Source organism: Belonocnema kinseyi, chromosome 8, assembly GCF_010883055.1.
Source record: "Belonocnema kinseyi isolate 2016_QV_RU_SX_M_011 chromosome 8, B_treatae_v1, whole genome shotgun sequence".
Taxonomy (NCBI): Eukaryota; Metazoa; Arthropoda; class Insecta; order Hymenoptera; family Cynipidae; genus Belonocnema; species Belonocnema kinseyi.
Window position 1 is genome coordinate 92,701,746 of NC_046664.1, and position 13,524 is coordinate 92,715,269.

Below are 13,524 nucleotides of genomic sequence, written 5' to 3' on the forward strand. Positions count from 1 at the left end.
AGGGAGCTCTTCTTAATATTTTGACACCAAAATCATGTCGATACACCTTACCGACTGCGAGTAAAGCCACCCACGCTTTAACTTGACAGACTGTATCTCAAAGTGAAATATTGCTTTTTATTTCACCGTAAAAGCAGTTTTCGGTATCTGAATTGAGTGAAAATATTTACCATTGTACAGCCCAAGACTTTAAAAAATTCTGATTAAATTGAAAAAACCGAATAGGGAAACTAAATTTTTTTTTTAAATTTTCTGAAGGTACCGGCACAAGTTTCAGTACAGTGAAAAACATTTTGAATTTTCGCTTAATTTAGAAATTTCGTTTTATCTTGAAATAAAATGCAAGATGTCTTACGATCGCCAGAAATGAGGTTATGATTCCGGAAGTTCTGAAAAGAAGGTTTTATTATGACTTCTTTTTCTTTAATGGCAAACTGCTTTGTACAGACTTCCTTTTTTTAAAGAATTTTCTTACAACTATCTCTTACAAATTAACATCCATCCACATCTTATAACTAATCCGCTTAACCCAATTTTTTTAATTCCTCAGTTGTTGCCTTCGAAGGATTCAAGCGATGACTATCGACTTCGTTCTGACTTCGTCCTGCTTTCATGACTCTATTTGACTCGGCGCGTACTGTACATTGCAGCATGACATCCTTTTCTTCGCATTGACTCGGCACTGACTTCGCACGACGCTACGCTCATTTTTTCTGACTTACTGCGTTGGATGACGACTCTTTCCTTATTATTACGACTTTAAGTATAGTTTTACTGGCTTCGTCATTGCTACAACGACTTCAACGTTAAGAGATCATACTTTTCATAGTTTTACGTGATTTCGTTAAGACTTCACCAAAAAATTCTAACCTTCAAACGTTAGATCGCTATGCCTCGCATTGCCAGTCTCTGCATCTGCGGCTAACACATAATACTTGACTACCATTTACAATATTTACAGTTTTCTTACACCTACTTCCTCTCCCTTTTACAATCTTTCCTTCCCCATTCCTCTTCCTCCTTCTTTCTCTTCTTCTCCATCTTACCCAACACCCCCTTCACCCATGCTAATGCAATTTGTCCCCCCTTTCATGCAACAATACCTCCATGCTTATCCCCCTCCTTTCCACCTCTTCACATTGCTCCAACCAGTGCTTAACTTTTTCATCCCCCTTCCCGCACAATTCACACATTCTCTTTTCTCTAGAAAGGCAGAACCTATTAAAATTCTCCATGCGAACGCATCTCATTCTCGCTATCAGTTCCTGACTCCCTTGCTCTCCTTTCTTACACAAATATTGCGCTCTCTCCATTGGCATAATCCACACATAGTTCCCGTTAAACCTTGACTCTTATATTCTCTCCTCTCCTTCTGCCTTCCCTTTCTCCATGCCATTCTTTTGAACCAACTCATATACCTTCCTTCCTCATGCATCCTTCTCACTTTGTCAATCTGCAATCAATTCGTTCAAAAGTACCTTTCCCTTTTCACCTCCAACTTTGCACCCCTACGTCTGTTCTCCTTTTCCCACCAATACTCCCTAACCAGCTTACTGCCCTCCTCTTCCAACATTTTCTGCTCATATTTACACGCTCCTACGATTCCCTGGTATAATTCCTAAACTCGTTCTTTCTCCCTCCCTCCTGACAATATAGTTCGGCGTATTCCTTGCCAACCCCAGTGTCCACTTTACATACCTCTCCTGTATCCTATTTACCTCCTCACTTACCTTCCACCTCCACTCCGTAAAATAAGACACTCATTACTAGTGAATCAAACAATTTCATTCTCCTAAGAAAATCATCTGCGATCAACCTATTCCCCAGCTCTCACACTTGCCTCATCAACACATTTTCCTGAACCCATAACTTCCGACTTGTTCGCAATGAACTCTAACCTATTTTTGTCCAAGTATCTTCTCAACCTTTTCAGCATGTCCTTTTAAGCCTCTTCGCTCTTTGTTAGCAGCACTAAGTCATCTGCATATGCGAGGGACCATATCCTGAGTCCTCCTACCCTAACTCCTTGTACCATTCCCACCTGCTAGCTTACTTTCCATATCCACGATCAAAATTGGTCGCCTGCGTTTCCGACAATATTCCTTTCGACTCAATATCCTTGCGCATCCTATCTGCCAACACTATCACGTATATTTTGTACGCAGTATTCATTAACGTAATTCCTCTAAAATTTCCCTGCCTTTCCCTACCCCCTTTCTTATACAGTGGTACGATCAACCCCGCCACGCTTCGTTTTCTACCCCGCCCAGCCCTGCTGCCTTTGATTTTTTCAACCTCCTTATCTGCTTCTCTATCTCCTTGTCATTCAGCTCCTCTCCATCTATCTCCTCGTTCTTTTTATCCCCTCATCTATCTTCCGTGTATCTGACCCCTAAAACCAATCCTTAAAAAATTTCCTCCATTCGTCGCTCCCTATCTCCCCCTCCTCCCTTTTCGCGGTTTCTTCCTTCCACTTCCTAAACTTATTTTTCACCTTTCACTTCATCATTTTACATTCCCTATTACACCACGGATTCACTATTCCTTTCTTCTTCTTTCTAAATACCTTCTTTTGCACATAACCTTTCACTTTCTTTTTTAGATCCTTCCATGTCTCGTCCACCGACTCCTCCTCAAAGCTTATGTTACTCAACTGCTTTTTATACTTCTCTATCGCATCTCTCGTCCATGACACCCTCTCCCCTAATGACCCTCCTTTCCCACCCTGCCTTTCGGTATCCTTCCCCTGTATCCACAAACTTAATGGCTGATGATATGATTCCACCCTTCCTTCCACTGCGAATTTCTCTATCTCCTCCCACCCTTGCATATTCATGATCACATAGTCTATCACCGATACACCCATCTTACTCACATACGTGTATTCTCCCTCTTCTTCCCCTGTTACCATATCATTCACCACCGCCCAGCCTCTGTCCTCCATTCAGTCTCTTAGAATCTCTCCGTCTTTATTTATTATCTTATCCTTCAATTTTCTTTCAAAGTTCTTCCTTTCGCGGTACAGGCCTCCTTTACCCCAATTCTTGCATTACATCCCTCCCCCCCCCGGTACCCACATACCCTCATCCCTCTCTCCTAGTAAGTTTTCCACCCTTCCTTTAATCCTTTCCATCCCATTCTTATTTTACACAGTCACAAACTTATACGTTAACCCTCCCATCTTTACATCCCTCATTTGCACGTCCTTCCCCTCTCCCTCTCCATTATCTTCTTCCTCTAATACATCCCTAACTCTTGTTATAATTCCCCCACTAGCCCTTCCTTTCCCCTTTATTTTGACCGTCTCCTGTAGCCTCCACCTCTAGCCTCTTGGCATTTTTTGCTTTACTCTACACTATTCCTTTCTCGCAACCCACGTCTCTACCAGTCCAATCAAATCAAATTCCTGAATATACTTCCAGAAATCCTCATCTTTCTTCTTTATACCTGCTACGTTCCAGTACAGCACCTTTAACACTCCACCACCCTGCTTTACCCCCCCCCCCTACTTCCCATGAAACAAGTTCCCCCGTACTCTCCTTCCTAGTCCGGTCATTTAGCATTCTCAGCACATCCCTTTCCTTCCTTATGAAATCTTGATCGATAAAAACCTTCTCGTCCTTTATCCTATTTTTGTTACGCATTACCCCGATTTTTTCTTCCCAGCTCTCCGATTTCACCACCGCCACTTCATTCTCCTTTCTCCCATCCATCCTTACTTTTCCTACCTTGCCTCTAACTCATGCTGCGCTCCATAGTAGCGCTTTCACCCTTTTTATCCGCTCTTTAGCTTCGATCCTCTTATTACTATATTATTTCTCCTATCTGCCTTCTCTTTTTTTCCATCCTCAACTCCATTGCCCTTATCCTTTCCCTATCCGCTCTCTCCTCCTGTTCATTCCTACGCTCTTCCACTTTCTCTTCTCTCATAATCTTCACATTTCCTAGCCTTTTTTCCGCCATTTCCTTCCACATCCTAATATCTTCTTACATCTTCTTCATTTTATCCTCTTTTTCCATCCTGACCGACGCCAACTCCCTCTACAATCCTTCTGCTTTCCCCCTCAGTACTTTTATTTCCTTTTCCCATCTCTCATCTCTTATAATCAGGTCCTTCCTCAACCCTCTGATCTCGCCTATCAGCATCCAGAGAGCCACCCTCTCCATCTGCCCCTCCATTTTTAGGGGGGGGGGGGGGTTGACCAACATGTTCGTATGCTCTTTTTAAAGGGGCTCTCTAGCGCGCTTTTCTCCGGACTCTCTTTGCTTTCCCTTTTCCTCTTCAAAAGATCCTGGCCCTCACTTGCACTGGACACTCTCTCTCTCTGACGCGCCACTCGACACCGGGCCACGCACAGCTGACCGTGGCCATCGGAAAATTTCCTCTCCGTCTAATTTATTACCAGCACTGCCAGTACTCTAGCTGTCCACCTCCCACTCTTTAGTCGGTAACTGTAACCTATTCGTACATAATAGTACGTACTGCAGCCAACAGATGTCTCTTAAGGCTGATATCGCTTATCGCCCTAAAATTTCCGTTTCTTTGTACTATTTCACCCCTCACATCCCCGGCGGACAGCCTTTTCTCATCCTCAACATCCCCCAGAACTACGAGAACCACCCTTGTCCACTATGAAGGCTCAAACTCCTGACCACAAATCTACCGCACTCCCTTGCAAACCTAACCTCACTTTCCCTATTTAGCCAAATCCCACCCCACAACTATAAAGTAAATTAATGTTTAACTACCCAATTTACCCCTCACAACCGTCCTCACCTCCTAGACTTCCACCCTCACACTCCACTTACACCTTCCACACAAACTCTGTAAAAACTTCTCACCACATGTGCCTGCACACTTTCTCACTACCGCATCCACACTGACGTGCAAAATTTTTAGACTGAATAAATTCTCTTAATTTTAATTATACCAGAGCTAAAAAAAATTTCTCTTTAAAAAGTGGATGTTTTCAAAATTCTGTATAAAATAAGCCCAGGGTGAAGCCAATTTGTCTAGCTTTTAGGTAGATATTGCAGAAGTAGTGTAAATTTCAATGTTTTCTTAAATTTTCAATAACTTCCGAAATAATCACATTTTTTAATGACCTTGGGCTCATTTTGAAACTATTTTTTATTGAATCACAACAGCTTACGAGTAAAAATTGTAAACAATTTCTTTTCGAAAAGTTAAATAAATATATATTTTGAGGAAATTACATAGAAAATTCATGATTATATGTTTCGTATATTTTACAAAAATATTTTTGTTACCAAAAATAATATTGCAATTTTTCCAACTTTGAAAAATGTTGACTATTTCGAAAGTTATTGAAAACTTAAGAAAACATTGAAATTTACACTATTTTTTCAATATCTACTTAAAAACTAGACAAATTGATTTCAACCTGGGCTTATTTCATACAGAATTTCTGTCTGTAACTTGTTCAAGTAGCGGTTGGGGGTGCGCTCCGCGCACATATCCAGGTTTCAAGAGTTATGTACGTTGATTTCTCAATGACTGATAGAATACGTGCTGAAGCTCTGGGTGTTTCTGGCACTACAGAGTATGCATACGCGTCATAAATTCTCTGTGAATAGGGGTATTGCTAGCATCGTAGCAGTCTAGCAAGTCATCCTTGATTAAATTCTTCTACTCAATGTGCACGTCTCGCCGGTTCGTCGTCGTGTTTTTATCTAAATTATTTTCACATCACGATCTCTAGGGTGATCAGCACTGTCCCCTGACATATTTTCGGCTGCTCTTGCGCGTTTGACCGTTGTTCCCACAAGCAGCTAGGGAAAGGGTTCATCCGTCCTTGTAAAGCCCCGCATGCAAGGATAAAATTGCATTCTCTTAGAGGTACTCTATCCGCAACCCAAGGATGCGTTTGATGGCTTCGTCATAGGCACTTCGGTTTCATTCTAAAAAACTACCATGGAAAGGAATAAACACGAAAAATTTGAACACAAAATTATTTACTGTTCCTAAATTTAACTATGATGTATTGTGTTCTTAAAATGTTTTTATTTTGTCCGTAATATGTTTTTGAACAAATTTCTTAGGATAATTATTTAAAAACAAAATATTTTCAATGAAATCAATATTAGTTTTGCGAAAAGACACATGTGATAATTTAAACATAGTCAACTAAAATTTTAATAGTGGTTATTTATGTTGAATTGGATGGTTAGAAAGAAAATTAATGTATATACCTGAATAAGTGCCCCTCCTATACCAATCAGTAATGATAGCTCCATCATCAGCTTTTATGACTTTAAAATTTTAAAAATGTAAAGAATGATCATTTTTCATTTCATAAGTCAATTTTAGTCTTATATGATAAGAGTTCAAACTTGATAAAACGTACTTTAATTTATTTTGTGATAAAATCATGAAAATGGCATCAACATACCTAAAAAATGTGTGTATATTGAAATCTAAATGATTAATATCAGGATTTTCTAAGTTCCGCATGACTTAATCGGCCAAAATAAGTGAAATTGGTGAGCCTATAGGAGTACCATGAACCTGTCTATAATAATCATTGTTGAATTGGAAAACTGTTTTCGCCATTAGGAATTATATTCCTTTCTCAAATTCATTTAATGGTAAGTCAGTATAATTTTTTACACTTATCCATCTACTGAGAACACTATTTTTAACCAATTCTATTGGAACATTTGTAAATAAAAGATGAAACGTCTACTGAAACCATTATATGACCATAGCAACAGTTCGTTCAGTGATAATGTGTTTGAATTCAAAAGAATTTTTTAATTGTGTTTTAGGAGTTCTTAAAAATTCTTTAAATATGTTATTAAAATTTTTTGCCATTTTGAAAGTTGGAGAATTGATTTAAGAAACAACAGGACGCATAGCACAATTCTGTTTTTGTATTTTAGGTCAACCATATATTCTTGGGATGTTTGCATTATGAACCAAAATATCCTTTCGTTCTATTTTTTCTTCCAAATAACCACTATTTCTCCGAAAGTCTAAAAATTTAAAATTTTCTCTTCTTAGTTCAATTTCAGGATTCATATTTAACTTTTCATATACACTAAACTCTCGCTTTCAGTCACCCCGTTCTCAGCCGTCCTAGAACTACTGCCTCAAGCAGTATCTCAGGGGAGCAGGGCGAGAGCGGTTGCGAAATATTTATATATATATATATATATATATATATGTGTGTGTGTATATATATATGTATATAGATATATATATATATTCCAATTGGAAACGAGTCAGGCGGCCCTCACTGTTTACGTTTCTGTCCCCCCGAAATAAATCCAAGGGCATTTGAAGGCAACCTCCGACACTTGACTGAAAGCGAGAGTTTGGTGTACTGTGGTATCACTCACAAATTTATTCATTTTGTTAATATAAGAATCCTTATTAAAAACAACTTCGCATTGCCTTTATCTGCATGTGTTAGAAGTAATTGTTTGTTAGATTTAATGAATTTTTTTTTTTTAATATTCTTCGCAAAAATTCTACCAACAGATGAAATTTGCCTTCTTTATACAAAATGTTGTACTGAATTTATAATTCTATGTCTAAGCATGTCTGTGCCCTCAGAATTTTCGATTAAACCAATATCAGACTCTAAATCTTTAACTATATTGAAAACAATGTTCTGTTTACTTGAGACAAACGATGAACTAAATTTTTCACCCAACCTTAAAACGTCGTTTATTTCGTACAGAATTATAACATTGCTAAAATTCATGATCCAAGGATCCTTAAAATCTCAATTGATTTTTTCTTTATGTTTATTAATGTTATTCTGCTCGATTCTACTTTTACAAACTAAATTTTAGAACTTCTCATTGAGACGTTTTTTTTGGTTTTGAAACGCTTGAAACATTATTATATTGATTTTGTGAAATATTTGTATCAATATTAAAAGATAAAACATTTCTAAACTTGCTCTTAGTATTGTTACTAGTATTTTTAAGAAATTCTAAGTGACAGTTAACAAAAAATTATTAATAACACATGCAGATAAAGGCAATGTTACAGTTGTTCTTAATAAGGATTCCTATATTAACAAAATGAATTAATTATTCAATTATATCACAGTATATGAAAAGATAAATATTAATACAGAAATTAAACTAAAAAGAAAAACTTTTAAATGATTAGACTTTTGGTGAACTCGTGGTTATTTGGGAGAAAAAATAGAACGAAAGGATATTTTTGTTCATAATACAAACATCCCAAGAATATAGGGTTCACTTTAAATACACAAACCGAATTGTCCTATACGTCCTGTTGTTTCTTTAATCAATTCTCCAACTTTTAGAATGGCAAAACTTTTTAATAGCATATTTTTAAAATCCTTAATAACTCCTAAAACACAAGTGAAAAATTCGTTTGTATTCAAAAACATAATCACTAAACGAACTGTTCCCCTAGATCACATTATGGTTTCACTAGATGTTTCATCTTTATTCACAAATGTTCCAATATAATTAGTTAAAAACAATGCTCTCAGTAGGTGGATAAATATAAAAATTATACTGAATTACCATTAAATGAATTTGAAAAAGGAACAGAATTCTTAATGCCGAAAAGAGTTTTCTAATTTAACAATGATTATTACGGACAGGTTCATGGTACTCGTATGGGCTCTCCAATTTCAACCATTTTGGCCGATTTACTCATGCAAGAAATAATTCTTTATCTTTTTTAAATTTTAAAGTAATAAAAACCAATGATGGAACTATGATAACTGATTGGTATAGGAAGTGCACTTATTCAGGTAGATTTATAAATTTTCTTTTTAAAAATCCACCAATTCAACATAAATTACTACCATTATAAATGTAATTCACACTATGTATAAATTATCACATGAGTCTTTTCACAAAACTAATATTGATTTCATTGAAAATATTTTGTTTTTAAATAATTACCCTAAGAAATTTGTTCAAGTACATATTAAAGACAAATTAAAAACACTTCAAAAACACAATAAATCACAGTTAAATTTAGGAACAGTAAATAATTTTGAGTCCAAATTTTGCATGTCTATTCCTTTACGTGATAGTTTATCGTTTGAAATAAAAAGAATTCTCAAAGATTCCCGTGCAGAAATTTGGCGGGTTGCCGGTCGGCCCATTATATCTTATTTTTTATATTCTACATTACATTATCTGTTTGTATTGCTTGAATTAATCGATAAGAGTTTGCATTTCGAAGGAAACTATTATGCTTGGAAAACCAGTGTTCAAATTTAGAGCTATTACACACACATACACAAATAAATTTTTTCATAAATTTTTTTGAATCTTCTGAATATTCTTTTGGAATGTTTTTGTTTGACTAATGCACATGGGGCAAGTGTAGTGAGATTTCAAAAGTGAGGTTATGGTCGAGGAAAAATATAAAAAGCATTTACTCTATAATGTTACTAAGCCGGAAATGCAGACATTTGGTGTAAGGTATCTCTATTTTCACAATATCAGCAACAAAATATAAAATTCTAAACAGCTGGAAAAATTTTTTTTATTCACATAAATAGTAAATGCGCTCAAAATGAAAACGCTTTCTCGAATACATTGCTGTAAATCTTTAGAAGCTAAAAATGAATGTATCTGTCACTGGAATTCCAGATAGCCGCCCATAGGTTAGAGTGAGTTTTAAATGAGAAATCAACTTTTTTAATCGGCCACGTAATTTTTTTCGGACCCATTCAGTAGTGATTATGAATGAGCATTAACCGATAGAGGAACGATAATTTCGATAGAAATTATTAATTTAAATAAAACAAATATAATTTAAATAGTTAAACTTATACATTAAGAAATAGTTCAATTGGCAACTTTTAAGGAATTCCTGGCATACGTGTAGTCTATTTTTATTTACAGACTATTTATTTTCAGGCATTTTAATTGATTTTCCTGAACATTTTTTTGTTTGACATATTTCATCTTATCGAAATTACCTTGACTAAAAATGCAGGTATTGCAATTCTAAACATTTGGATGTTTGTGATGCAAATGTACATAAGCGAATTGCGGAGTTTGTTTCTAACACGTGGACTCCCTTCAGCCATTAGCATGTGCACTGAATAAGATAAATGTCATTGGCGCTTAATTCAGTGTAAACCTTATAATTCCTGTGCATGATAATCTAATGAAACTACTTTAAAAAAATAATTACAACTAAATAATCATTGAATTTATAAATTAATTGTCGCATCAGTTATAATATATTAAAATATTATTTAATTTAAACTTCTGTAATTTTTGATTAATCAGCATTGTACTATTCAAATTTATTTATTATTCACGCTTATTGAAAATTGCTATGTTCGCATTGTATTTTTACCATTGGGTGCGATCTTTTAAGAACTCCATTTCATATTGAATTTTAACCCATTCATATGCATATTAATGAATCCTAGAATGCTCATAGGAATTGTTTCAGGTTAGTCAGTCTTATTCAACTATATTCACTCAGCATTTTGACGAATGTGGAATGGCAGATTTAAAGCACCGCGCACAAGAGACGGATTAAAAAATGTGGCCAACCGATTGTATTTCCATTCTTTTAATCTGTAAATGACAGATACGCAATTCAAACCGACTCGCTTTCTATCGGTTGTTTTTTCCTGGGTTCTAGCGAATTAATGCTTACCTCTGCCTTCATCGCGGATATAAGAAATCTCACCAACAATTTTGTGATTCCGAAATCGCAATCTACTTTTTGCTTTTGGCATTTTAATTTCTATGAAAGAAAAATAATATTACGACGATAACAGAAAACTTGACATAATCTTGTCTAACCTAATAAACGTAGTTTATAAAATTGAATGTTTAGAATGTGAAGGGTTACATAGGTCAAAGTGAGATATTACTGTATACTAGGATTAAAGAATAACATGACAATTTTAGACAGAGTGCAAAAAACCATAAAGTGTCAGCAAAAAACCAGTTCAGACTGGTCGTGAAATGGACTGGATAAATGTTCAAGTTCTACACCATGAGACTACTAAATTTAAAAGATTGGTAGCTGAAATGTTCTTTATTAAGAATGGAGGTGATAAATGCCTGAATGTAGTAACTGATCTCAAACATCATAGTCTTTTATACACTGTAAAAAATACGTTTTAAAATTGCACTTCAAAACGTAAATTTACACATATAAAATGTCACTTTAGATACATTAAAATTACAGCTTAGAAAGCAAATTTCCACATGTTGTGTAGAATGACATCTCTTACAGGTTTAATTTATGAGTTTGCATGAATTCATACGACGTGTTCAAAATCACTACGTTCAGAGTGTGTAAAAAAAGGACTCACGCTGTACATAGTATAATTCCCCAGACTGGTAAAATTACCGACTGCGCATAAATTTCTATTTGCTAACGAAAATTTCTCCACTTTATAGTGATTTTAGATTCGTCCGTATAATACACATTTGTGTAATTTTAGCGATAGTGCTTTTTTTCGCTCGTTTGTTCGCGTGTTATGAGCGAACCCTCTACTCTGGTAAGTGGCTACTTGGCCGTACCTTGAGAAAGAGCTTTTGCGTGTGCAAGCAGAATCCCAGGGCTAATTTTTGCTCGCCGAATAAGAAGAGATGCTTCTTCAATATGATATAATATGATATGTGATATATGATATAATCTTCAAATATGAAGATCAATTTTTCCTCCTTCACCCAGTATAAGTCGTCGATCGACGAAACCCTGGTTCTGGGTTGTGATGTCATCCATTTTACCTGCTGTATCGTCAAGCCATAATGCTGACGTAAGATGACTTGTTTTCGCTTCTGGCCCATAGTTGAGCAGAGATTTAATATACGCTCTATGTGCATATGCATTATTTGGTGGCGAGACAGGCTTCTGATTGAAGTATACATCTAACTGGTTAAACATGGAATGCAGTCAATTGCTGACGGGACCAACGGATTCTACACTTGAAATATTTTCTGCAGTCTTTTTAGGAGTGACTAATTTGACTGTTACACTTAGAAGTGTATGTGCAAGATCAATGTACTCATCCCCCTGACCTGGAATTAAAAACTCGATTGGCGAGTCATCTGTGAGAGATGACACTGGCTTATAGTGCACCCATTGAGAGCCCTCTATGGACGTTTCTGTAGGAGGTAGTGAAAAGATATCTAATTCTGATTTCATGCAATCGCACGACTGTGAGTGTAACAAATGACATTTTTACTTATTTCCAAAAATGTCAATTACTGATCTTTTTGTACTTTTTGGACGTGCTCTTCTTTTAGATTTTTTACTTTTCTTTCTCTTGACTACCGTTTTCTTCTTCCTCTTCTTTCTGATTTTTTCACCCTTTTTATTTCTTCTACGAGATTTTCCCGCGATGTTCAACACGCTGTGAACGCCAAACGACTGAAAATTATTCCTCTTTCCACTCAATTTATATCCCAATCCATTCATCAGGCTTTCCACTTTTTCCATTGCTCGTCTTTTCAATTCCTTTCCAGCCTCATTTAGTCGTGTTTTCACAGCCTTTTTCAATGGTATGTTACGTTCCACATCATCACGAAAATTCATTCCGTGGCGCAGTGCTTCTTTTCCAACAACTCTTGCCCCAGTGTGATACGGAGAACCAATGTAAATTTTGGAAATGCCTCCACCTCCGACTTGAGATGTATAGTAATCTGTGTATTGGATCATGTTTAAGCAATCCGTTTGAAATCAAGTGTTACGGTTGACGTGCCAAGCTCGAATGGTACAGCAATTCCTAAATGGTCCCTTATATCTATTTCGATTGTGCGGAATGAAGCATTAAGAATAGGAAAATAATGAGGTGTTGAAAAATTTGTCACCTGTGTTGAACCAAAAATGTAATTTTTCGTATCCACCGGCACGACTCGTAAGAGTGGTGTTTTTACATTTCCAGTGATAGGCGGTTCGCACAGATCACAATACACAAAAGTTTACTTGGTAGACCATTTGATAAACTTGGTGGATGGTGTGCCATATATGTATCAATAGGTAAAAGTGTATAAGGTGTAAAGCCTAGAATTTAAGATATCTTCTCACTGATTAGAAGAAAGTGACGACCCGTAATCTTACAATCATCTTTACATATCTTCTCCAGCGTTATATTGCGTAAACTCCCGGTGGAAAGAATGATGTAATAAGGCGTTTCCACTTTCCTTTAAACAGTTCCAGTTTAAAACCTTTATCAGCTGAAATGACATTCTCGCGTGGTTTGTCAGAATTTTCCGATATGGCTAAATCGACACTACCAGACTCGTTTACTCGAACACTTTCAATTGTAGATTTTTCAATGAGACCTATTTTCTCTACGATGGATTTTAGTACAATTGAAATACGATTTTCCATGCTGGATTCACCTCTCACATGTAGAAATGATCATGGAAACTGAATCTCTGTGAGTCCCACCACCCAGCGACCATGAAGTCTAATTTCATGTGGACATTGAGTGACAAAGTGGGTGATTGTACTCTGTAAAAAATACTTTATACTACTATCACTTGGAAAAATGAGATAAAACTGGTTCTCATCAT